Source organism: Pseudophryne corroboree, chromosome 3 (assembly GCF_028390025.1).
Source record: "Pseudophryne corroboree isolate aPseCor3 chromosome 3, aPseCor3.hap2, whole genome shotgun sequence".
NCBI classification, from domain to species: Eukaryota; Metazoa; Chordata; class Amphibia; order Anura; family Myobatrachidae; genus Pseudophryne; species Pseudophryne corroboree.
Genome location: NC_086446.1, coordinates 554,731,141 through 554,755,978, shown reverse-complemented (window position 1 = coordinate 554,755,978; position 24,838 = coordinate 554,731,141).

Below are 24,838 nucleotides of genomic sequence, written 5' to 3'. Positions count from 1 at the left end.
TGTTCGCTCTCCTTGGTGGGGCTATTTTTAGTACAAATCACATTCATTAGCCACCTCCTGATTCACATTGATAACAAATGAAGCAGGAGGAGCTTTTTCTCCACTATAAGTGGATTTTTAGTACATGGAGCTCATTGGCTTCTTGGCAGTCTGTTGTTGGATTTAAAGCAGTGAGTTTTTAAAGGCAATACATGTAGTAAAATAAGGTAAATTTTATGTAAGTCATTTCTAAATAATGCTTTTACATTTTTTTTTAAATCTGTTTTATTAGAGGTTTACAGAGTATACAGTAAGCAGGCCCAGTATAAACATATAATCAGAAAATATAATCAGTGCAGACAAATTAGAACAAGACCTAGGAGATTCTGGCTAAATGAGGGGGCCTCCAACCAAACACACCAGGCCTGATAACTGGATCCGACAACAGTCTCATGGGGATATTAGAGATGAGCGGGTTCGGTTTCTTTGAATCCGAACCCGCACGAACTTCACTTTTTTTTTCACGGGTCCGAGCGACTCGGATCTTCCCGCCTTGCTCGGTTAACCCGAGCGCGCCCGAACGTCATCATGACGCTGTCGGATTCTCGCGAGACTCGGATTCTATATAAGGAGCCGCGCGTCGCCGCCATTTTCACACGTGCATTGAGATTGATAGGGAGAGGACGTGGCTGGCGTCCTCTCCATTAGAATAGATTAGAAGAGAGAGAGAGAGAGAGAGATTGTGCAGACAGAGTTTACCACAGTGACCAGTGCAGTTGTTGTTAAGTTAACTTTTATTTAATATATCCGTTCTCTGCTATATCCGTTCTCTGCCTGAAAAAAACGATACACAGCAGTCACACAGTGTGACTCAGTCTGTGTGCACTCAGCTCAGCCCAGTGTGCTGCACATCAATGTATAAAAGCTTATAATAATTGTGGGGGAGACTGGGGAGCACTGCAGGTTGTTATAGCAGGAGCCAGGAGTACATAATATTATATTAATTTAAAATTAAACAGTGCACACTTTTGCTGCAGGAGTGCCACTGCCAGTGTGACTAGTGGTGACCAGTGCCTGACCACCAGTATAGTAGTATATTGTTGTATACTATCTCTTTATCAACCAGTCTATATTAGCAGCAGACACAGTACAGTGCGGTAGTTCACGGCTGTGGCTACCTCTGTGTCGGCAGTCGGCAGGCAGTCCGTCCATCCATAATTGTATTATAATATATACCACCTAACCGTGGTTTTTTTTTCATTCTTTATACCGTCATAGTGTCATACTAGTTGTTACGAGTATACTACTATCTCTTTATCAACCAGTGTACAGTGCGGTAGTTCACGGCTGTGGCTACCTCTGTGTCGGCAGTCGGCAGGCAGTCCGTCCATCCATAATTGTATTATAATATATACCACCTAACCGTGGTTTTTTTTTCATTCTTTATACCGTCATAGTGTCATACTAGTTGTTACGAGTATACTACTATCTCTTTATCAACCAGTGTACAGTGCGGTAGTTCACGGCTGTGGCTACCTCTGTGTCGGCAGTCGGCAGGCAGTCCGTCCATCCATAATTGTATTATAATATATACCACCTAACCGTGGTTTTTTTTTCATTCTTTATACCGTCATAGTCAGTCATACTAGTTGTTACGAGTATACTACTATCTCTTTATCAACCAGTGTACAGTGCGGTAGTTCACGGCTGTGGCTACCTCTGTGTCGGCACTCGGCAGGCAGTCCGTCCATCCATAATTGTATTATAATATATACCACCTAACCGTGGTTTTTTTTTCATTCTTTATACCGTCATAGTGTCATACTAGTTGTTACGAGTATACTACTATCTCTTTATCAACCAGTGTACAGTGCGGTAGTTCACGGCTGTGGCTACCTCTGTGTCGGCAGTCGGCAGGCAGTCCGTCCATCCATAATTGTATTATAATATATACCACCTAACCGTGGTTTTTTTTTCATTCTTTATACCGTCATAGTGTCATACTAGTTGTTACGAGTATACTACTATCTCTTTATCAACCAGTGTACAGTGCGGTAGTTCACGGCTGTGGCTACCTCTGTGTCGGAACTCGGCAGGCAGTCCGTCCATCCATAATTGTATTACAATATATACCACCTAACCGTGGTTTTTTTTTCATTCTTTATACCGTCATAGTCAGTCATACTAGTTGTTACGAGTATACTACTATCTCTTTATCAACCAGTGTACAGTGCGGTAGTTCACGGCTGTGGCTACCTCTGTGTCGGAACTCGGCAGGCAGTCCGTCCATCCATAATTGTATTATTATAATATATACCACCTAACCGTGGTTTTTTTTTCATTCTTTATACCGTCATAGTGTCATACTAGTTGTTACGAGTATACTACTATCTCTTTATCAACCAGTGTACAGTGCGGTAGTTCACGGCTGTGGCTACCTCTGTGTCGGCAGTCGGCAGGCAGTCCGTCCATCCATAATTGTATTATAATATATACCACCTAACCGTGGTTTTTTTTTCATTCTTTATACCGTCATAGTCAGTCATACTAGTTGTTACGAGTATACTACTATCTCTTTATCAACCAGTGTACAGTGCGGTAGTTCACGGCTGTGGCTACCTCTGTGTCGGCACTCGGCAGGCAGTCCGTCCATCCATAATTGTATTACAATATATACCACCTAACCGTGGTTTTTTTATACCACCTAACCGTGGCAGTCCGTCCATAATTGTATACTAGTATCCAATCCATCCATCTCCATTGTTTACCTGAGGTGCCTTTTAGTTCTGCCTATAAAATATGGAGAACAAAAAAGTTGAGGTTCCAAAATTAGGGAAAGATCAAGATCCACTTCCACCTCGTGCTGAAGCTGCTGCCACTAGTCATGGCCGAGACGATGAAATGCCAGCAACGTCGTCTGCCAAGGCCGATGCCCAATGTCATAGTACAGAGCATGTCAAATCCAAAACACCAAATATCAGAAAAAAAAGGACTCCAAAACCTAAAATAAAATTGTCGGAGGAGAAGCGTAAACTTGCCAATATGCCATTTACCACACGGAGTGGCAAGGAACGGCTGAGGCCCTGGCCTATGTTCATGGCTAGTGGTTCAGCTTCACATGAGGATGGAAGCACTCAGCCTCTCGCTAGAAAACTGAAAAGACTCAAGCTGGCAAAAGCACCGCAAAGAACTGTGCGTTCTTTGAAATCCCAAATCCACAAGGAGAGTCCAATTGTGTCGGTTGCGATGCCTGACCTTCCCAACACTGGACGTGAAGAGCATGCGCCTTCCACTATTTGCATGCCCCCTGCAAGTGCTGGAAGGAGCACCCGCAGTCCAGTTCCTGATAGTCAGATTGAAGATGTCAGTGTTGAAGTACACCAGGATGAGGAGGATATGGGTGTTGCTGGCGCTGGGGAGGAAATTGACCAGAAGGATTCTGATGGTGAGGTGGTTTGTTTAAGTCAGGCACCCGGGGAGACACCTGTTGTCCGTGGGAGGAATATGGCCGTTGACATGCCAGGTGAAAATACCAAAAAAATCAGCTCTTCGGTGTGGAGGTATTTCACCAGAAATGCGGACAACAGGTGTCAAGCCGTGTGTTCCCTTTGTCAAGCTGTAATAAGTAGGGGTAAGGACGTTAACCACCTCGGAACATCCTCCCTTATACGTCACCTGCAGCGCATTCATAATAAGTCAGTGACAAGTTCAAAAACTTTGGGTGACAGCGGAAGCAGTCCACTGACCAGTAAATCCCTTCCTCTTGTAACCAAGCTCACGCAAACCACCCCACCAACTCCCTCAGTGTCAATTTCCTCCTTCCCCAGGAATGCCAATAGTCCTGCAGGCCATGTCACTGGCAAGTCTGACGAGTCCTCTCCTGCCTGGGATTCCTCCGATGCATCCTTGCGTGTAACGCCTACTGCTGCTGGCGCTGCTGTTGTTGCCGCTGGGAGTCGATGGTCATCCCAGAGGGGAAGTCGTAAGCCCACTTGTACTACTTCCAGTAAGCAATTGACTGTTCAACAGTCCTTTGCGAGGAAGATGAAATATCACAGCAGTCATCCTACTGCAAAGCGGATAACTGAGTCCTTGACAACTATGTTGGTGTTAGACGTGCGTCCGGTATCCGCCGTTAGTTCACAGGGAACTAGACAATTTATTGAGGCAGTGTGCCCCCGTTACCAAATACCATCTAGGTTCCACTTCTCTAGGCAGGCGATACCGAGAATGTACACGGACGTCAGAAAAAGACTCACCAGTGTCCTAAAAAATGCAGTTGTACCCAATGTCCACTTAACCACGGACATGTGGACAAGTGGAGCAGGGCAGGGTCAAGACTATATGACTGTGACAGCCCACTGGGTAGATGTATGGACTCCCGCCGCAAGAACAGCAGCGGCGGCACCAGTAGCAGCATCTCGCAAACGCCAACTCTTTCCTAGGCAGGCTACGCTTTGTATCACCGCTTTCCAGAATACGCACACAGCTGAAAACCTCTTACGGCAACTGAGGAAGATCATCGCGGAATGGCTTACCCCAATTGGACTCTCCTGTGGATTTGTGGCATCGGACAACGCCAGCAATATTGTGTGTGCATTAAATATGGGCAAATTCCAGCACGTCCCATGTTTTGCACATACCTTGAATTTGGTGGTGCAGAATTTTTTAAAAAACGACAGGGGCGTGCAAGAGATGCTGTCGGTGGCCAGAAAAATTGCGGGACACTTTCGGCGTACAGGCACCACGTACAGAAGACTGGAGCACCACCAAAAACTACTGAACCTGCCCTGCCATCATCTGAAGCAAGAAGTGGTAACGAGGTGGAATTCAACCCTCTATATGCTTCAGAGGTTGGAGGAGCAGCAAAAGGCCATTCAAGCCTATACAATTGAGCACGATATAGGAGATGGAATGCACCTGTCTCAAGTGCAGTGGAGAATGATTTCAACGTTGTGCAAGGTTCTGATGCCCTTTGAACTTGCCACACGTGAAGTCAGTTCAGACACTGCCAGCCTGAGTCAGGTCATTCCCCTCATCAGGCTTTTGCAGAAGAAGCTGGAGGCATTGAAGAAGGAGCTAACACGGAGCGATTCCGCTAGGCATGTGGGACTTGTGGATGCAGCCCTTAATTCGCTTAACAAGGATTCACGGGTGGTCAATCTGTTGAAATCAGAGCACTACATTTTGGCCACCGTGCTCGATCCTAGATTTAAAGCCTACCTTGGATCTCTCTTTCCGGCAGACACAAGTCTGCTGGGGTTGAAAGACCTGCTGGTGACAAAATTGTCAAGTCAAGCGGAACGCGACCTGTCAACATCTCCTCCTTCACATTCTCCCGCAACTGGGGGTGCGAGGAAAAGGCTCAGAATTCCGAGCCCACCCGCTGGCGGTGATGCAGGGCAGTCTGGAGCGACTGCTGATGCTGACATCTGGTCCGGACTGAAGGACCTGACAACGATTACGGACATGTCGTCTACTGTCACTGCATATGATTCTCTCAACATTGATAGAATGGTGGAGGATTATATGAGTGACCGCATCCAAGTAGGCACGTCACACAGTCCGTACTTATACTGGCAGGAAAAAGAGGCAATTTGGAGGCCCTTGCACAAACTGGCTTTATTCTACCTAAGTTGCCCTCCCACAAGTGTGTACTCCGAAAGAGTGTTTAGTGCCGCCGCTCACCTTGTCAGCAATCGGCGTACGAGGTTACATCCAGAAAATGTGGAGAAGATGATGTTCATTAAAATGAATTATAATCAATTCCTCCGCGGAGACATTGACCAGCAGCAATTGCCTCCACAAAGTACACAGGGAGCTGAGATGGTGGATTCCAGTGGGGACGAATTGATAATCTGTGAGGAGGGGGATGTACACTGTGATATATCGGAGGATGATGATGAGGTGGACATCTTGCCTCTGTAGAGCCAGTTTGTGCAAGGAGAGATTAATTGCTTCTTTTTTGGGGGGGGTCCAAACCAACCCGTCATATCAGTCACAGTCGTGTGGCAGACCCTGTCACTGAAATGATGGGTTGGTTAAAGTGTGCATGTCCTGTTTTGTTTATACAACATAAGGGTGGGTGGGAGGGCCCAAGGATAATTCCATCTTGCACCTCTTTTTTCTTTTCTTTTTCTTTGCATCATGTGCTGATTGGGGAGGGTTTTTTGGAAGGGACATCCTGCGTGACACTGCAGTGCCACTCCTAGATGGGCCCGGTGTTTGTGTCGGCCACTAGGGTCGCTAATCTTACTCACACAGCTACCTCATTGCGCCTCTTTTTTTCTTTGCGTCATGTGCTGTTTGGGGAGGGTTTTTTGGAAGGGACATCCTGCGTGACACTGCAGTGCCACTCCTAGATGGGCCCGGTGTTTGTGTCGGCCACTAGGGTCGCTAATCTTACTCACACAGTCAGCTACCTCATTGCGCCTCTTTTTTTCTTTGCGTCATGTGCTGTTTGGGGAGGGTTTTTGGAAGGGCCATCCTGCGTGACACTGCAGTGCCACTCCTAGATGGGCCCGGTGTTTGTGTCGGCCACTAGGGTCGCTAATCTTACTCACACAGCTACCTCATTGCGCCTCTTTTTTTCTTTGCGTCATGTGCTGTTTGGGGAGGGTTTTTTGGAAGGGACATCCTGCGTGACACTGCAGTGCCACTCCTAGATGGGGCCGGTGTTTGTGTCGGCCACTAGGGTCGCTAATCTTACTCACACAGCTACCTCATTGCGCCTCTTTTTTTCTTTGCGTCATGTGCTGTTTGGGGAGGGTTTTTTGGAAGGGACATCCTGCGTGACACTGCAGTGCCACTCCTAGATGGGCCCGGTGTTTGTGTCGGCCACTAGGGTCGCTTATCTTACTCACACAGCGACCTCGGTGCAAATTTTAGGACTAAAAATAATATTGTGAGGTGTGAGGTTTTCAGAATAGACTGAAAATGAGTGTAAATTATGGTTTTTGAGGTTAATAATACTTTGGGATCAAAATGACCCCCAAATTCTATGATTTAAGCTGTTTTTTAGTGTTTTTGGAAAAAAACACCCGAATCCAAAACACACCCGAATCCGACAAAAATAATTCGGTGAGGTTTTGCCAAAACGCGTTCGAACCCAAAACACGGCCGCGGAACCGAACCCAAAACCAAAACACAAAACCCGAAAAATTTCAGGCGCTCATCTCTAGGGGATATCAGCTATTATCAACATACTGTACTGTATCATCCAGACTAGCAGATTCACATTCCCCTGCACAGATTCACATTCCCCTGCACAATTGGGCCCCAGTGACCAGAACCGGAAGTGATGTTGAGCGCGCGCACACAAGGGCGCACAAGAGGATGGAGTGGCAAGATGCTAGAGCCGTGAGCCGGGGGAGCCAGTAGCCATGAGGAACCAGCGGCCGGGAGGAACCAGCGGTCAGAGGGAGCCAGCGGTGGGAGAGAGCCAGCGGCCAGAGGTAGCCAGCGGCCAGTAGTAGCCAGCAGCCGGTGGGGAAGGGAGCCTGCAGCCGAGGAGAACAACTTCTGTGCACAGATCAGTGGAGCAGGGTGCAAATAAGTATTACATTTTCCTATTAGCTTTTCCCACTGTGTTGTATAATTGATTGTCCTTTGTCCATTACTACATTTTATTGTTAATCCCCTGTACTTGTACTAAATTTATCCTTATCCTATCCATTTATTTATTTTTATTTATTTATTTTTAGTTATTTATTTATTTATTGTCCCTTATTCCTTTATTTTATTTATTTATTGTCCTTTATCGTTCCTTATATATTCCTTGTATATTGATTGTGCCCCTCTTTCTGATTTTCTGAAGGTAACAGGGACTTAGCACTAATTAAAAAATGGGGGTGGCCAAGATTGGGAATCTTACTCAGTGTGTGTCGTGCATGATGTATGCGATCCTGACACAACAGTCCGAGTCTGGGGATTGCAGTGAGGAAATTACAGAACCAGAGGAGACGGTTCCCACTAGCAACCAGAGGAGTGGTCCCCCCCCCGTACAGATGGGGAAAAAGTTAGTGAAGTACCTAGTCAGATTGTGACAGGGCAATCTGCTACCGTGACCATGATCGCTGTTGTCTTCCAATTGTTCAGGTATGGCACATCGCGGGCCAGGTATATATATATTGTTGGGAGGGGCTGGTAAATACCCGGCGGTCTTGGTGCATATTGGAACCAATGACAAAGTTAGTGGTAGGTGGGATGTTCTTAAGAAAGACTATAGGGAATTAGGCAAGAAACTTAAGGCAAGGACATCTAGGGTAATATTCTCAGAAATATTACCAGTGCCACGCGCTAGCCCAGGGAGGCAGAGGGAGATTAGGGAGGTAAATATGTGGCATAGAAACTGGAGTAGGAAGAAGGGGTTTGTGTTCTTGGAACATTGGGTGGACTTCTCAGTCAGGCGCCATCTTTTTTGTCACGATGGATTGCACCTGAATGAGGAGGGGTCTGCGGTGCTGGGGGGGAAGGATGGTTAGAAGGTTGGAGGAGCTTTTAAACTAGGAGCCTGGGGTGTTAATCAGGGAGAACAGTAAGGGTGGGGGTAGTGAACAATTTGGGGGCGGAGAACAGGGGAGCGTAAGATCAGACGACAAGGGTATTTGCATGAGTATTAACACCAGAAATACTGACACAGGTATTGCCCAAGACATTCCCAATTTATTACCTAATGACAATTATGGCTCAGCAATCCGGTATATAGAAAATAATGTGTATAACATAAGGGAGGTTACTAACATCAGGGGGGGGATTTAGAAAGTCTTAATAGGTCAAAAAGAGATAGTAGTGAGGAAGGCTGTATTATGCATGATGGGGTGGAAAGGGAGGGAAGAGGAGAATAACAGTTGGTAAGGGTAATTCTAGAAAGGCACTTGTAAATATAGATAAGTTACCATTAAAACAATTGGCATGGGAGATGCTAAGCTAAGATGTATGCTTGCAAATGCAAGAAGCCTATCGGGTAAAATGGGGGAATTGGAATGGCTTGTATCTAAGTCTCAGTATGATATTATAGGTATTATGGAAATATGGTGGGACGACTCTCATGACTGGGTTGCGAATTTGGAGGGATTTTCTCTTTTCAGGAGGGACAGGGTTACCAAAAGGGGAGGAGGAGTATGTCTCTTTGTTAAACCATCTCTAAAACCAAACTTAATAGAGGGTATTTTCGAAGGGGCAGGAGATAATGTGAAGTTGCTATGGGTTGAGATCACAAGTGGGGGCACAAAAGTAAAAAAACTAGTTATCGACATGTGCTACAAGCAACCAGATATTAGTGTACACAATGAGGAACAACTCTTACACCACATTGAAAAAGCTGCAGGAATGGGGTACATCCTAGTGTTAAGGGATTTTAACTATCCTGATAGAAATTGGAGTAGCGATTCATGTGTAAAAACTAGGAGCAGCAGGTTCTTAAATACATTAAAGGATCAATACTTGACTCAATTAGTCAAGGACCCAACTAGAGGTAAAACTATTCCGGGCCTAGTTATTACCAATAATGTGGACATTATATCAAACACTAAAGTTGGGGAGACCTTGGGAAATAGTGACCACTATATGATCACATTCGACATCAGTTTCAAGAAACATAGCTATAAGGGAACAACTAAAACATTTAACTTTAGAAAAGCTAATTTCAATATGCTGAGACAGGCACTAAACGACATTGACTGGGAAGTTTTGTTTCATGGTAAAGACACAACAGAAATGTGGGATGCTTTAAAAGGGGTGTAGTATGGTATGCCGGCGGCCGGGCTCCCGGCGCCCAGCATACCGGCACCGGGAGCCCGACTGCCGGCATGGCGAGCGCAAAGGAGCCCCTTGCGGGCTCGCTATGCTCGCCACGGTGTGGGCTCGCTATGCTCGCCACGCTGTGGGCACGGTGGTGCGCTACGCATGCCACGTTATTTATTCTCCCTCCAGGGGGGTCGTGGACCCCCACGAGGGAGAATATCTGTCGGTATTCCGGGTGTCGGGATTCCGGCGCCGGTATACTGTGCGCCGGGATCCCGACATTCGGCATACTGAAGACCACCCCTTTAAAAGGGTTGCTTGAGAGCAATATTCACAAATTCATTCACATGAGCAGTAAACGCAGTAGTACTAAGAACAAATCAATGTGGCGTAATAAGGAGGTCAAAGAAGCAATGGCTAAAAAGAAGCGTACTTTCAAAACATTTAAATCTAATGGAGGGGAGGAGTCATTCCAGCATTACAAGGAATGCAATTAAAAATGCAAAAAATTAATAAGGGCAGCTAAAATTGTATATGAAAAGCAAATCGCTATAGAGAGTAAAAGCAATCCTAAAAAGTTTTATAAATACATAAAAGGTAAAAGGTTAAAGAAGGAGAACATAGGCCCATTAAAAGATGAATTGGGAGTTTTGATAAATGATGATAAAATAAAAGTGGAAATACTGAACAATTTTTTCCCCTCAGTATTCACCAGGGAGGATCAGTCGGTGAGAGTAGTGCATAACAATAGTGAAGGTAATGACTCTTGGCTGGATGCTTGTTTAACTGAGGAAGTTGTCCTGGAGAGACTTTTAAAAGTTGACAATATTTAAAAACCAGTGTAATTGTTAATGTAACCTGACACAAGGGTACTGCGCTCCAACCCGCAAAACATTTAATAAAGAGAAATGGGGAAAACAGATACAGAATGCAGTAACAATTGATCAAACCATAAACACCAATATACAGAGAAATGCAAGTATAGTATACTATATCAATAAGGGCTTACAGGTAACAGACCAAATACATACGCTGCACCACTGGATCCAGGCCTCAGTCATCTAACAAGATGACCTCTGAGAAAAGGTGACTCCAACCTGGGCCAGGCACGTGTCCTTTTATGCAATGTTCCAAAAACAGTACAATGGGGAATGTAAGATCTTCTTCCATTGATCTAGGGGCTGGACATATTCAGTACACCGTGGGTTGTTGGTCAGTTCGAACACTGGGCGATGCCTAATCTTGGGATGTGATTACAGTTGTTTACCTTTGAGCTCCTGCTTACAGACCAGTTCAAACCGACCACCGTATCATACAAGAATATAGATGAATCCAGTATCGCTAATAACTTGTTGCTGCAATATGTGACAATATCCTCACAAACACCGGATTATTACTTATGTGACCCTGAACAATTTGATCCCACACACGGTTTCCTTATCAAGTCCCATCTCTGTACTACACGTATGGTTGGATATCTAATGAACCAATACCTTTATATATACGTCTAGGGGACAGGTCAGTACTGTGTAAACCATAAAGCCAGAATACATAATACATTAAACATATCACTATTAATTCAAATATCAATGTCTGGTTTATATTGAATATCACTTAAGATGCATACAAAAATTCTGGTATGTGCAGGGGTGTGTTTAAGAATGCAAAATTAGGGCACACATTCAGGAATCTGCATATATTTAGTAATTGTATGGTATCTGGCCTCTTGCTTGTTATAATGCAGCTCAGAGACAATGACAGCACGGGATCAATGGGATCATCACCAAGTTCCAATTGTTCATGCTAACAATTGGGGCAAACAATGGTATTTACACATTCAATCAGTCAAAGGTCTATCTTTCATGGACACAATTCCTATTTGGACAGAGCAATACGACACTATAAGAATTTGTATTTCTGGCTATAACACATTTGAGTGTATATCTTCTGTAAGTAAGAAATATTTGCTATTGTCTTACAGTATATTTATTAACAAATGCATCTTCTACTGTAATGTGCACAGTAACTGGCTATTACGGTCATTCACACCAAACTGTATTACCTATAGCATGCGTATTTGATGCATGCATCGTAGACGCATCCATTAGTAAATGCCATAGTGTATTCTAAATATTGAAATATCCAATTTGACTTTGACAGACTAAGCAAAATAAAGATTAATAAATCACCAGGCCCAGAAGGTTTTCATCCGAGCGTTATTATGGAGCTTAGGTCACAGCTAGCAAAACCCCTATACTTGATTTTCCATAGTTCAATCAGATCAGGCAGTGTACCTAAGGATTCGCACATAGTGGAGGTAGTGCCTTTATTTAAAAAGGAAACTAAAAATAATCCTGGTAACTATAGACCAGTTAGTTTAACCTCTATAGTGGGTAAAATATTGGAAGGTATCTTGAGGGATAGCATAGAGGATTATCTGCAGGTTAATAAGATTATTAGCAAAAGTTAGCATGGGTTTGTAAGGGAAAGATCATGTCAAACTAACTTAATTAGCTTCTACGAGGAAGTGAGCATGAATCTTGATCAGGTAAAGCAGTGGATGTGGTGTTTTTAGATTTTGCAAAAGCCTTTGATACAGTGCCTCACAGGAGACTGATCATCAAATTAAGGGAATTTTTGTAGGATATACTATTTGTACATGGATAGGTAATTGGCTGGATAGCAGAGTACAATGAGTAGTGGCCAACGGGATGTTCTCCAGCTGGGCACCAGTAGTCAGCGGAATACCACAAGGGTCCGTTCTTGGCCCGCTACTGTTTGAATGTATACGGCTTTAAATTCTGCCTATGGTGTTAAGCTCAATTGCCCTTGGACTATATTTTGCATGAAAGACACATCCCCCTTTTTTATATGCTATGGAGAGACCAAAAACCACGGATCATATCCATGCAGTACAGATATCCTCAGCGTCACTGAGCATCTAACTATTCTAAGGTGTTACAAGATCACACACACGCCCTCTCTTCCCTTCTCTTTCTTATTTCACAGGTATCTCGCTGGTCTCCGCGGCGCATTGCAAGTCCTGCAATGCTTTAAGCAACAGGTCTGCTTTAACACCGGAGACGGAGATACCAGGAGATATTGTTGCTATTTTTCCATCAATCCATCAGTACCCCTACTCTCACCCTTCCTCCGCTCTTTTTTGATGAGGATGGGCAGCAGATGGGGGTATCTGTATATTGGATCGTACTTCTTTTTTCTTCACCTTACATACTAAGATAATCGACTTAATCCATACATAGAAATTCAAGTTTGAGGCCTCAAAATAAATTATTTAATAGAGGTGCACCCATGGTCCTAATTGACCAAATGTTTTTCAGACTGATCATACCAGCATAACGGTGAATGTTAAGGAGACATATTGTCCCTCACCGCATACTGTATGTGATCCAGTCCAGGTACACGATCTCCCATGTGGTAATTTACGAGTTGCGATGCCTTTATTGTAATTTGATAAGGTGATAAATGTCTGTGAGAAAGATGGTATTTTACAATATAAAGGGGCGTTGATATGTCCAAGTGCCATGCATTACAGGTCAAAGGGTTAAGTGTCTGTAAAATTGTGAGGCCGAGTGTGGTCTGATGCCAAATTTCATTGGGGAGAAATCTTCATAGGCATATGTCTGCCAATTTGCAACATAGTTCCAATGTGAGCTTAGTGATATTGCAGGGTTGATGCAAGCAAGTGAATATAAGAAGAGTCTGAAAAAAACGTCCTGAGTTATTTCAATTGGATGTTATTATTGACCTGCATGTTACAAGAATTACACGACATAAGCATGGTATCCACCCAAGGATAAGTGAAAATCAGTAAGATTGAATATTTAACACACAGTTTATTTGTCTGTAACCACAGTATTTTGAAAACATCCAATTTGTAACAGTGTGTGATATGGTTACTAAGTTTCAATCATACTGAACATGTGTGCCATGCATTACAGGTCAAAGGGTTAAGTGTCTTTAAAATTGTGAGGCCGAGTGTGGTCTGATGCCAAATTTCATTGGGGAGAAATCTTCATAGGCATATGTCTGCCAATTTGCAACATAGTTCCAATGTGAGCTTAGTGATATTGCAGGGTTGATGCAAGCAAGGGAATATAAGAAGAGTCTGATAAAAACGTCCGGAGTTATTTTAATTGGATGTTATTATTGACCTGCATGTTACCTGAATTATACGACATAAGCATGGTATCCACCCAAGGATAAGTAAAAATCAGTAAGATTGAATATTTAACACACAGTTTATTTGTCTGTAACCACAGTATTTTGAAAACATCCAATTTGTAACAGTGTGTGATATGGTTACTAAGTTTCAATCATACTGAACATGTGGTTAGTAATATTGCTGAGCCAGTGGAATTGATGGCTCTCATGTTAATAATAGCCAAGGAGTGGATTACAATTAGATGCCAATATAAGAAGTGCATCAACGTCTTTCCTCTATCAATCAAGTAGGCAATTCATGCATGTTCACCTAGTGAGTGCGTTTGAATTAGGACAATCAGTCCTAGAGACATATAAGTTATATGCCGAGATCTTATTATTTATGATTCAACATTAGTATTAACGCAACTGTTTATTTATTTATTTCTGGATTTGACATTGGGAGACATGGATAATTATTGAACACATGTGATACCTATGACAGTGTCTGATATGCAATGTGTTTGAACACTCTCCTTTTTATTTTAGATTGGTAAGAAATAAAAGTTAAGTTTTAATATCATTTATCAATTCTCTATACTTTATATCACTTATCATTTCAAAAGAGTGCTCCAAAAAAGGAATTTTCTTTGAGGCTAGTACTCACAATATTTTGGAACATGAGTTTTTTTCATAATTCCAGGAGCACCTCCAGCCTGTTTATGACTTAGATAAGATTATCTTCAATAATAAGAGTAGCTGGTTTTCAACATAAAAATGTTTAATAGATATTCAATATCCAGTGCAGGATAACCATTTTAGCTTTACAATGAGTAGTGGCCAACGGGATGTTCTCCAGCTGGGCACCAGTAGTCAGCGGAATACCACAAGGGTCCGTTCTTGGCCCGCTACTGTTAAATATATTTATCAACGATCCAGGAATAGGACTGGAAAGCAGTGTCAATCTTTTGCGGATGATACTAAACTGTGTAAGGTAAATAATTCAGATAGCAATGTGGAGTCTCTACAAAATTACTTATGTAAACTTGAAGCCTGGGCGTCTAAATGGGGAATGAGGTTCAATATAGAAAAATGCAAAATTATGCATTTTGGGACAAAAAACACACAAGCATCATACACTCCAAATGGGGAAATTATAGGGGTAACTGTGGTGGAAAAAGATTTGGGGGTGCTCATAGATAAGGGGCTTAATAACAGTACACAGTGTCAAAATGCTGCAAAAAAGGCAAGTAAAGTGTTCACATGCATACAACGGGGCATTGATACAAGGGATGAGGATGTAATCCTGCCACTGTACAAATCATTGGTACGTCAGCACCTGGAATATTGTGTTCAATTTTGGGCACCATATTATAAAAAAGATATCGGGGAACTAGAAAGGGTTCAAAGGAAGGCTACTAAATTGATTAAAGGGCTAGAGACACTAGAGTACAAGGAAAGGCTTGCTAATTTATCCCACAGTTGGTGGGTTTCCCACCAATACCTGCACAAAGTGTTTAAGCTCTGTGTCACGGCCCCAGGGGACGCTGCTAAGGTCAGTCCCCATTTTTTACCTGTCAGATCACTTGTGTGGGTCCAGCATGCTCTGGCAGTCCAGTGGCATGATGTTCACATGGCTGCAATAGTCACATTGGTTGCAGCTGGATCCTTTGTGTGCGATGCTCCTGCTGACCCAGCAGCATGTGCGATGCCATCTTGCTTAGTGTCATCTGACCTGTCTCTGACCAATTTAATGAATCCTGACTGTCATCTGACTCTCCCAGTCATTCCTGTGTCACCAAGGGGATTAAAGCTTCAGGCTTCTCAGGTTGCCACTGCCATAAGTCACACAGCTCTGGGTGTGAATTCCACTGGGTATTCAGGTTCTGCACAGTACCTGTGTTCTCTGAGCTTCTATATTTGCTGTCCACAATACCATCTGCATTCCCAAGGGATCATCCAGTGTCATCATTCTGGATCCAGTCCGGTCAGCACTTCGAACCCATTCTGTAACATCATCGGTGCAAAACCGATACTCCTCGACCATCAGTGCAAGTCCAGTACTCCTTGATCATCTGTGAAAGCCCAATATTACTCGACCATCAGTGCAAGTCTGATACTCCTTATCCATCAGTGTAAGTTCTATATCTTCAGCCATCAGTGAAAACTCATTAAGTTACCACCTGCTATACTATCTGGCAGTCCTCTGCTGGACCCCTCAGCTCCACTCCCTTCTAGTGCTAGCCCAGGTAGCCCAGACAGGGGGCCATGACTGCCCTGACAGGTGCAGCGTGACTCAAATCCCCTTGTGGGATTCCCTGGAGAAGACCACTGACAGGGTAAGACTCCACACCCCTGATCTGGTTCTAGTCTACTACCTGGGGCTAGTTTTCATACCCTTAGTCCCTCATGGGGTAAAGTGCTGTTGACTCCTCTATATGAAGGAACTATATTCAACTAACCAGTTTCCCATCCATCACTACTCCATCTGCTAGTAACTCTAACACTGGTCAGTAGACATTCACTAACCAAATCTAGAGAATCTGCTACTTCATATGTGGTTGCCTCTATATACTGTTCAGTATCAGAGACCTTTTGCTACAGCCCCTGTAACTGAGAAGCGGTATGTGCCATCACCTGTGTAAGTAGCAGGGTCATAGTAGACTTAATAGCCTCCACTATGTCCCCATGTGACACTGTAGAGTCTAATGTACAGCATACTTGCAGGGAAGTTGCAGGCTCTGGATCTACAGCCATTTTTATTGGATACAGGAGTGATCTCATCAACTGGTGCCATATTGACAGTAGCATGATGCTTCTCCTGGTTGGGCTCCTGGGGTGCAGACTGCTGTGAAGGTGTCAGGAAACATTCCATGGAATAACAGAGGACCCCGGGGCAGTGATCAGGCCATAAATAAAATCTACTAGTAGCTTTGAAAAGGTTAGAGGTTGGTTAGTCCTGGTGTGCAGTGAAGATAGAGTCCAGAGACAGAGTGGCTTCACTCCATCAAGCCAGAACCGGAAGGCTTACATTTTAATATAACTTATTAAAATTTTATAAAAAACTATTTAAAAAAATATTTCAATAGATCATTTTGTTTTCAAACTTCATAAACTGATTCAGCAAATCTCATGTACCATATGAACCATTGTGACAAATTTTGGATTGCTTTTACCCTTCACAGGGTCTGATTTAATTTAGTAGAGTCAAGATATGGCTCAAATCTTATCCAGTCTACTCAGATGTAAGGTTGGCTGTTGTCCAAATCCATACCTGATTTGTTCATTTTTTTTACTCTAAATATACCTCTTTAATATTTCTTCTATTGCTCATGGCAAAAAGCTACTTTAGGATGCTGAAAAAAAAGCAACATTATTTATGAGCAAGACTTCAATGTAACTGCAGCAGATGTTAAATTGCATAGTACCATAAAAAAGCTGTCACAGGGGTTTAATTAATAGTGGATCAGCTCTATATTTTCTCACTAAAGTCTCAGTTAGATAATTGCTGTTGTGAATTACACCAAAGTTCAATGCACTGAAGTTTAGTCCTGTTATCCCAGGTCACCATTTTAGGTCTGGACACTTTTTAAAGAGCAAGGACAGTCACTACTTGACTTTAATATACTGTATATTAAGGGATATGTATTAATGTTCTCTTTCATTCCATGTTGAAGGGACCTGTTTCCAGCAGGCAATGGAAAATGATGTTTTTTGCATCACAAAAGAAATTCTGAACTCACTATGCTCCTCTATATGCACAAGCATACAGAGAGTGCCAACCACATACATAGGTACACATATACAGTATGAACACATTTGTGGAGAAGCAAAAATTTGCATAGGCAGGAGGGTGGTGTGATGGGAAGCAGAGAAGGCACGTAGTAGGCCTTAATAGCATTACGCCATGCAGTTACTCTTAATGGCTTTCCTTGTGGGAATTTCTGAGAAAGTATAAGACATATATATATATATATATTATATATATATATATATATATGAATGCTTAGGACCTGACTTTGAGTTAAACAAAATACAAACAAAGGAAAGATGCATCCTTTCTATTTTTCTAAATCAGTACTACAGTTTAGTGGGAAGAGAAACTTAAAAATGTACTGAGAGATTTGGAATTCTTTCAGGGCACATTCTATGTAAACTTAAAATTGCTTTGTAATAATAATGTTTCTTAGTTACACCATATACAATAATAAGCAGTATTTTCCCTGCATTTTTCCCATGAATGTTATATTAATATAATTGTTCACAGATGTTATTCTGCTATATATCTTTGCATTTTGCAACAATAAAGTATGCAAGTCCCTCACAGAATTCTTTGGCATCATCGTTTGTAACTAGTCTGTTCTAACAATTTTTATCCTCACTGCAATGTATCTTTTATCTGTGTCTTCATTGAGCGCTATGTCTCTTGAGGTTTTTAGCCCCTCTACTTACTCTAGCATGTATGTACTATATGCAATATCATCTTCCTTTTTGCAATGTTCTTGTTTCACACCATTGCGTTTTATTTTCCTTCTTTCCTGCTTATTTGATGTATTTTTGACTTTTGGACAAGCTACAGTAAAAATATTTAGAAAAATAAGTGTGCAACTCACTGCCAATAAAGGTCTTACTTATCTGTCCTGTGGGATATGGAAGTACTGCTACACAATGAAGTTGGTTGACCTGTGCTGTCACCAGTTCCCTATAGCTAATTCTAATGATTGTATGGTGCACCTGCTCTCTTGTTTCTATGTTGTAGTACTAAATCTCAGCTAGGTAGCACATCCCATTATAAGTAGCTAGGATGTGCAGTCCAGAAAAAACATATAAAAATAGTCCCATCCAGGGAATTTGGATCTCTTGGATGGGACTATTTTTACACCTTTTTTCTTCCAATACTCACCTGTTGGAGGCTATTTTTTTTATATTGCAATATCACACTATTGTATTGTTTTATCTTGTTTTTTACTATATATATGGATCATATCTTCAAAATTGAGAGGAGCCAATTTATGTCATCATTTATGGTTGGACAATCTGAAGCGCATGTGAGATTGTTATGATTTATATATATCCCCTCACCCTAATCTATTCATGATTAAGGACAGAAGATGTGATGGATGCACAGACGTAAACAGATTGGTATCCACCTGTAATAGAGAAGCACATCCACAGTAACATGCATCTACTGGTACATAGTCTAAGTTAATTCTATGGGGCAGATGTATTAAGCCTGGAGAATGGATAAAGAAGTGATAAATAAGTGCAAGTTGGCAAAGATGCTCAGCAGGACTGCATTTTGTGGGAACTGGAATACTAAGAGGGGATATTTGGTGTGACTTGAGCCACAATATAAAAGTACACCTTTGTATTTATTCAAAATGGTTCCCACCATTTCTCGTGCATTTGAGCTCCAAAGGCAGTTAAAGAGTATGCAAGTTACTTCTTTGATTGCTCTACAGGTATGTGGGATGAAATAAAGAAGAAGAAGGGAAAGAGAAAAAGAACAAATTAAGAAACATGCTTCTTATTATGAGGTTTGGGAACGTTTTATTATTCATGAACTGATAGTGTTTATTTTTGGTCTTTGTATGTGCTGTAATGGTGTTTATGGATTATTAAGTCTGTTGATATGAAGAGAGGTCATAGCTGCCATCACCACCCCCAGTTAACATAGAAGAATCAACTTTGGTGTTAGGTTTTGTGGTTGGCATTATGACAAGAGGGGGCACCTAGTTTTGCTGTTTTGTTTATTTTAGTAAAAGTAAAAAATATGCTGACCAACATGAGCTTTGTATAAGTAGCATTTTTAGCATCTGTACTTCATACTACAGGTCTTTCAAGAATCTGGCTAGATATATAAGTCTAACTAAGACAAAGGCAATATATAATAAAGATTCATATTGTCCATTTTACTAATGAAAATAGATATTATTGCAATGTTGTCATTATAGCATTAAAAAAAACATAAAGCCACATTGTACAAATTTTAACACCCTCAATTTCAATTGAAGAGGCAAGAAAATATTAAAAACTTGTACCAGTGGTGAGTACAATAATCATTTGTGATATTTATTAATTAAAATGTGAAAGGTGTGAATAATAAAACAAGTAACGGTTACAAATATATGAAAAAATTGTGTGCAGAATAATATTTTAATCATGTCTTCATTAAAGAACTAAATCTCTGCACAAAGATTATTCAAGGACAATGTGTGCAAAATACCTTTTGTAAAAGAAAGGAACAAATGTTCCCTGTATAGTTCTTCTTTTAATGAAGTACCCAATTAACATTGTTCATGTTTCTGTTCAAATTATTGTTATATTTTATTTAACTGTATCTGCGTATCTACAGAAATGTATAATTAGAATGTATAATCAATAAGGAAAGATTTGTCCTTTACTTTGTTTATTAGAAAACTTGATTTAAACTTATTATTTCAGCTCCTCTTGTGAATTATAGTTGATTCTGAAAGTTTCTTCTCATTCTGTAGAACTTATTTTTATAACTTGATGACTTTTCAAGAAAGCAGCAAAGGGTTTTTTACAGAGACTATGAATCCCAAGTAGCAATAGAAATAAATAACAACTCATTTATCTCTCCAGTGCGCATTTAATTTCAGATTAACAACTCCTAATATTTCCCTCAAATGGAGCAGTACAATAAGAAACACAAACAGTATATTTTATGGTCTATCACACATTGTGTTTAATTACATAGGAAAAGGGAAGAAAACTTTTGCAGATAGCTAAAGGTGGCTTTGTTCATGAACACTTGTTAAAATAATATAATTTTCATGAATCATCGGTGACACCAGCTGTACAAAATCAATGGCAATGGCTTCTCTCTTTCCCTCTTAAACCACACTTTTATTTGTCTCTCAACCTGCCAACTGACCACAGAATCTCATTTTCGTAATGGGACTTTTAGCAGTAACACACAAAAATGTTTGTAGCACATGTATTAGTATAATAGAATGTGGTTTAAATATATATATATATATATATATATATATATACAGTATATATATATATATATATATATAATTTATTTATTTAAAATAGCACCTGCAGCCCTGAGCATTTGCCCCTGTGACGTGCTGATCAACAAAGCGAAGCAGATGCTTACAGGAAAATTGTTTGGGATATGGGGTATACAGTATGTGGCATAAACACAGTCTCACCTGCACCACATCCTGTTAGAATCTCTGCCTCAAGTGGAGTCAAGTTCTGCAGAAGCATAATCGGAACACCAATTTTCAATGCGCCGAATGTCAAGCATCTGTTTTTTCCTTTATTGATCCTCTCCCTGATGTTACAACGAGATCATACATACCTCAGTTTATTTCTAGGTCACTAAGCTATACATTGGAGATATGTGGGTTTGGATTTAACTGCATTTATCCAGATTTACTCGGATCTCAAAATGGCATTTTATTGACTGTCCAGCAGTCACGTGTTTTGGATAACCAATAAGAAAAATCCAGATAAATCCAAACGTGTGCTAGTTTGGTGTTATAATTCAAGTATATCCAAACACACACATCTTTACTAGAGATGTGCGGCGGGCACTTTTCGTGTTTTGTGTTTTGGTTTTGGATCTGTATCCCAGCTCGTGTTTTGGATCTGGATTGGTTTTGCCAAGACCATTCTTTTGGGTTTTGGTTTTAGATCTGGATGATTTAAAAATTGAAACATAAAAAAGCTAAAATCACATAATTTGGGGGTAATTTTGATCCTACTGTATTTTTAGCCTCACTAACATTCAATTCCACTCATTTCCAGTCTGTTCTGAACACCTTACAATATTGTTTTTAGGCCAAAAGGTTGCACAAGATCGCTGGATGACTAAGCTAAGCATCACAAGTGGGCGGCACAAACACCTAGCCCATTTAGGACTGGCATTGCAGTGGCAGACAGGTTGCAAGTTTTAAAAAATAGGCCCAAAAGAGCACATCATGCAAGGAAAAAAAAAGAGGTACACCGAGGTCGCTGGGTGACTAAGCTAAGCAACACAAGTGTACGGCACAAACACCTGGCACATCTATGAGTGGCACTGCAGTGGCAGACAGGATTGTAGTTGTAAAAACTAGGCCCCAAACAGTAAATACTTGACAATGTACTTCACTTTAATTTAAGTGTCACTTGACAATAACTTCTGATGAATGCGCTGCAGGTGACGTATAAGGGAGGATGTTCCTAGTAAGTTAACATCCATAACCCTACCTATTACGGATTTACAAATGCTACACACGGCTTGACACCTGTCATCCGGATTTGTGGAGAAATAATTTCACACCGAAGAGGTGGCTTTTTTGGTAGTTTGCCCAGGCATCACAATGGGTTTCCTCATCCCACGGACAACAGGTATCTCCCCCAGTGCCTGACTTAAACAAACCACATCACCATCAGAATCCTCATCATCAACTTCCTCCTCAGCGCCAGCAACACCCATATCCTCATCCTGGTGTACTTCAACAGTGACATCTTCAATTTCAATATCAGGAACTGGACTGTGGGTGCTCCTTCCAGCACTTGCAGGGGACATGCAAATGGTAAAAGGAGCCACCACTTCCCATCCAGTGTTGGGAAGGTCAGGCATCGCAACCGCCGACACACTTGGACTCTCCTTGGGGATTTGTGATCCCATTTCAGAACGCACAGTTCTTTTCTGTGCTCTTTCCAGCTTAACTCTTAATTTTCCTAGCGGGAGGATGAGGGCTTCTATCATCATGTGAAGCTGAACCACTAGTCATGAACATAGGCCAGGGCCTCAGCCGTTCCGTGTCGTAAATGGCATATTGGCAAGTTTACGTTTCTCCTCAGACCATTTAAATTTATTTTTTGGGGTCTTTTTACTGAACTTTGGCTTTTTGGATTTTACATGCCCTCTACTATCACATTGGCCATCGGCCTTGGCAGACGACGTTGATGGCATTTCATCATCTATGTCATAGCTAGTGGCAGCAGCTTCAGCACAAGGAGGAAGTGGTTCTTGATCTTTCCCTATTTTATCCTTCAAATTGTTCTCCATTATTTTTCTGGAGTTATATAACAATATGTGGCACAGGAGAGCGTACCACTACACCACACAGGGCAAACCCTATAAAAATTATTTGGATTAACCCCTTTATTTGGAGTAAATAATATACAGCACAGGACAGCACCACTGGACTTATACGGCATTACCGCTGGAGTTATACGGCAGTACCGCTGGAGTTATACGGCAGTACCGCTGGGCTTATATGGCAGTACCGCTGAACTTATACGGCAGTATCGCTGGACTTATACGGCAGCACCACTGGACTGGACTTGTACGGCAGCACCACTGGACTGGACTTATCCAGCAGCACCACTAGACTGGACTTATATGGCAGCACCACTGGACTGGACATATACAGCAGCACCACTGGACTTATGGCAGCACATGACAACACCACTGGAGTGACTGGACTGATATAGCAGAAGACACAACAAATGGACTGATACAGCACAAGACAGCACCACTAGACTGGACTTATACAGCACCACTGGACTTATACAGCAGTACCCCTGGACTTATATGGCAGTACCGCTGGACTTATATGGCTGTACTGCTGAACTTATATGGCAGTGCCCCTGGACTTATACAGCAGTACCTTATCACTTATACGGCAGTACCGCTGGACTTATACAGCAGCACCAAAGGACTGGACTTATATGGCAGCACCACTTGACTGGACTTATACGGTAGTATCCCAGGACTTATTTGGTAGTACCCCTGGACTTACATGGCAGCACCACTGGACTGGACTTATATGGCAGCACCACTGGACTGCACTTATATGGCAGCACCACTGGACTTATGGCAGCACAGGATACCACCACTGGAGTTACTGGACTGATGCAGCACAAGACAGAACCACTGGACTTATGTGGCAGCACCAGTGGAGTGGACTTATATGGCAGTACCCCTGGACTATTATGGCAGTAACACTGGACTTATACGGCAGTACCCCTGTACTTAAATGACAGCACCACTGGACTGGACTTATACGGCAGCTCCACTGGACTAGATTTATATGGCAGCACCACTGGACTGGACTTATATGGCATTACCCCATGACTTATACAGCAGTACCCCTGGACTTAAATGGCAGTACCACTGGACTGGACTTATTTGGCAGCACCACTGGACTTATGGCAGCACAGAACACCACCACTGGAGTGATGGGACTGATGGAGCACAAGACAGCACCACTGAACTGGACTTATGCAGCACCCCTGGACTTATACGGCAGTACCCCTGGACTTTTACGGCAGTACCACAGGACTTATATGGCAGCACCACTGGACTGGACTTATACGGCAGCACCAGTGGACTGGAATAATATGACAGTACCCCTGGACTTGTACGGCAGTACCGCTGTACTTATACGGTAGTACTCCTAGACTTATATGGAAGTACTCCTAGACTTATATGGCAGTACCCCTGGACTTATACAGCTGAACTGCTGGACCTATATTGCAGTACCTCTGGACTTATATGGCAGTAGCACCACTGGACTGAATGTATACGGCAGCAACACTGGACTGGACTTATACAGCAGCACCTTTGGACTTATGGCAGCACAGGACACCACCACTGGACTTTTGGCATCTCAGGATACCACCACAGGACTGATGCAGCACAAGACAGCACCACTGAACTGGACTTATACAGCAGCACTAGACTTATGGCAGCACAGGACACCACCACTGTGAATGGGCTGATGCAGCACAAGACACCACCACTGGACTGATGCAGCACAAGACAGCACCACTGTAATTATACAAAAGAGCAGATCACCACCCCAAGTGCACCGCCACTTTCCTGTTCAGACACTGAGGAGACACGTCCTCCTACTACACTCCCCAGGACTGGAATGAAAATGGTGGTGACGCGCAACTCCTTATATGGAATTTAAATGGG